The sequence below is a fragment of the Silene latifolia genome, unplaced genomic scaffold, assembly GCF_048544455.1.
Source record: "Silene latifolia isolate original U9 population unplaced genomic scaffold, ASM4854445v1 scaffold_73, whole genome shotgun sequence".
In the NCBI taxonomy this organism is placed as follows: domain Eukaryota; kingdom Viridiplantae; phylum Streptophyta; class Magnoliopsida; order Caryophyllales; family Caryophyllaceae; genus Silene; species Silene latifolia.
In genome coordinates this window covers 3,618,809-3,622,483 of record NW_027413640.1, presented here as the reverse complement: position 1 = coordinate 3,622,483, position 3,675 = coordinate 3,618,809, and the positions used below count along the sequence as shown (strand labels likewise).

Below are 3,675 nucleotides of genomic sequence, written 5' to 3'. Positions count from 1 at the left end.
GTTGATTAATTACCGGAGTAGAGGATGTTGATGGTCCCATAGAAGGTTGTTGTTGTTGTTGTTGTACTTCCAAGTTTGGTGTTGCCACCACCATAGCCAAAGCTTTCTTTGTTTGAAGAGCCTTTTGCCTTTGTGAGAGTGCCTTAGCCTTTGGTGCCTTGGTTGCCTTTGTTGCACCCTTAGTCCTTGCCATTGATGAGCTTAACCAAGAAAAGAATGAAAAATCTTCAATATGTAGGATGCCCAAATCGATTTGAAGGTGAAAGGCTTTGCCTTTATGAAAACAAAAATCGACTCAAAGGTTGAAGATTTTCTTCTTGGTTTTGATTTTTGTTGAAGAAGGAGTGATTAAATTGTTGTTGGAAGGGTGGTTTGATTTGTTTTTGTTGAATGTTGTTGAGGGTTTTTGTTTTTATGATGGAGAGGATGAGGGTTTTGATGTTGTGGGTAGTGTTTATGAATGAATGAATGAATGAATGAAGGTGGGAGGGGTTATAAAGGGACCGAAATTTTTGAAACTGCAGGTGCAATCCGTGCGGATTAGGTACAATCCGTGCGGATTCTGCTTCTTCAATCTTTACGAAATCTCGCCTAAAGACGGGCGGATTTGGTACAATCCGCTCGGATTGTCTGAACACGGGACGGGCGGATTTCTTCAAAGACGGACGGATTTCAGTCCAGAGATTTTTGCTTGTTTTCCTTTGCTGCAAAGACGGGCGTCTTTCTCACAAGACGGCCGGATTCTTCAAGACGGGCGGATTTTTTGGAATCCGCTCGGATTCTTTAACAGTGGGAAAATTTCAAATTTCAGCTCAGTTCAAGACGGGCGTCTTTTGTGCAGGACGCTCGGATTGCATAAGACGGGCGGATTTTTGGGAATCCGCTCGGATTCTGGTCCTTTGTACCCGGATTCATTCCATTCGTGTACAATGCAATTCCCTTTACCATTCTTCCATTCTTCTTCATTTCTTGTGTTCTTCGTTGTGGGGGCATTACTAAGGCATGGATAGCCTAGGCAATTCCCATCCTCACACTAAGGTAAAGCACTACACATCAATTGAAGTTGTTAGTCCCTCCCTCACTTCTCTCTTACATGACAATTATTTTGATCAAAGTAAATAAAAATCCAAAAATGACAAAAATGCAATACAAGAATTGAAATGTAAGTTAGGGAGTTAGAAATATTTACAAGTGGTGGTTTAGGGAGGACTCCACCAAACTCTCATTCTTGATGAGATGTCAAGGGGGCATGTTCAAGGTGTTGTTGATGTTGCTCAACACCTTGAAAAAGTAATCAAAAGCTTGTTCATTATTGTGGTAGAGGTCCTCAATAGACCGTGCCCCTTGTTGTTGATCATGATCGATGGCATGCCCAATGTAGGGATTAAAAATCCCTTCAAACTCGTCGTTCCAAAGACCACAAACTTCATTGAGTTGATCATTGAAAATCTCTTGCTTAGATGGAGACAACTCTCCCAATTTCTTCTCTTGGCCAATGAGGCCATCCTCTTCTTTCTTGGTTGATTTTGATGAGCTTTGCAAGCTCTCCTTGTCACAATTCACTTGCTCTTTGAATGGAGCATCGTCAATTTTCTTCCTCCATTGGAGTTCCGATTTCTTCCTTTCATCTTTTCGGCTATAATGATCAATCATTAAACATGGCTCATGCAAACGAGGAGCTCTCATGGTCTTGTGAAGATTAAAAGTTATGCTTTCATCTCCCACTTCTAGAGTGAGCTCTCCATGTTTCACATCAATCACCGCACCGGCGGTGTGTAGGAAAGGTCTTCCTAGGATGATTGGAATGTTGGAATCTTCCTCCATATCAACAATGACAAAGTCCACCGGGATGAAAAACTTCCCAATTCGCACGGGGACATCTTCCCATATCCCTAATGGTGTCTTCGTCGATCTATCGGCCATTTGAAGTGTGATGTTGGTGCATTTAAGCTCTCCCATTCCCAACCTTTTACTCACCGAGTACGGCATGACACTCACACTAGCCCCTAGATCACATAAGGCTTTGTTGATCGTCGTGTCGCCAATGGTACACGGTATTGAGAAGCTTCCCGGATCCTTTAACTTTGGAGGTGAACTCCCTTGAAGTATTGCACTACTCACCTTAGTGAAGGCGATAGTCTCAAGTTTCCGGATCAACTTCTTCTTTGTGAGGATATCTTTCATGTACTTTGCATAGGCCGGAACGTGGTTGATTAATTCCGTGAAAGGAATTGAGACTTCTAAATTCTTCACAATTTCCATGAACTTTCCAAGTTGATCATCAAATTTGGGCTTGGCTTGACGACTTGGAAAAGGAAGTCTAATCACAATGGGCTCCTTCTTTTTGGCCTTGTCTTCATTTTTCTTTGAACTTTCTTCTTTTGATGATTCTCCATCTTTGGAGTTTTGCACAATTTCTTCCTTTTCACTAGCTTCCACAACTTCATCCTCAACTTGCCTCTTCGGTGCTTCATACCTTGTACCACTTCTCATGTGAATGGCACTAACCGTTTCATGTCTAGGGGGGATTACTTTGAGGTGGTAATTGCCCCTTTTGTCTTTGTGAGCTTGAAGATGCTAGTTGAGTCAATTGTGTTTCCAACATCTTGGTGTGAGCTAGAATGTTGTTGATGGTGGTTTCTTTTGCTTGGCTATCTTTTTGCATTTGGGTGAAAAATTCTTGTTGATTCTTTTGCATTTGGAGGACCGCTTTTTGGACATCAAAGCCTTGGTCATTTTGGTGATTGTATGGATTTTGATTTTGGTAACCTTGGTTATGATTGTAAAAGGGTCTTTGATTTTGGTTTCTCATGGGTGGTGGAGTGTATGTTGTTTGAGGGTTTTGAACATTTTGGCTTTTGTATGAGTGATTTGGATGGAACTTGGTGTTTTCATTGTAAAAATTTGAATAAGGGGTACCACCTTTGTAAGCTTGGAAAGCATTAACTTGTTCGGTTGTTCCCCTACACTCACTTGGGTCATGACCCAAAGTTCCACAATTCTCACATATCCCACTTGGGATTGATGAGGATGCCGTCATGGCATTGACATGATGCTTCGATGATTTTGAGTTTTCCTCAAGTCTAGCCATAGCTTGTTCAAACTTCAAGTTGATTGTGTCAATGTGAGCACTAAGTTGAGCACCCAATTGAGTAACGGAGTCCACTTCATGCTTTCCTCCTCTAGTAGCCTTGCGAGGTCTACTATATTGTGAATTATGGACCGCCATTTCCTCAATCTTGTTCCATGTTTGATTGTCATCAACTTCGGTGAACATTCCATTTGATCCCATATTGAGAATGTTCCTAGAATCTTCATATAAACCATTCCAAAATTGTTGCACCAAAAACCATTCGCTAAGTCCATGGTGAGGACATGAGCGACAAATACCTTTGAACCGCTCCCAAGCTTCATACAAAGACTCTTCATCCCTTTGCTTAAAACCCGTAATTTGAGCTCTTAGCATGTTGGTCTTTTCCGGTGGGTAGAATTTTTGTAGAAAGCTAGAGCCAACTTCTTCCAAGAATCTATTCCAAGGGTGGCCTTATCAAGGCCCTTCAACCATTGCTTTGCGGTGCCGATTAAGGAAAAAGGAAATAAGACCCATCTTATTTGGTCTTGAGTCACGCCCGTTTGAGAGATAGCATCACAATAATCGCAAAAGGTTTCCATATG

The 3,675-nt window shown here is 41.7% G+C and overlaps 1 non-coding gene across 1 annotated transcript; it reads left to right on the top strand.

Moving 5' to 3' along the window:
• Positions 1-3,359: 3,359 nt before the first annotated feature.
• Positions 3,360-3,466, top strand: LOC141640208 (small nucleolar RNA R71). The gene has a single exon (XR_012542898.1). It is a non-coding gene; the product is annotated as a small nucleolar RNA R71 (small nucleolar RNA).
• The last annotated feature ends 209 nt before the right edge of the window (positions 3,467-3,675 follow it).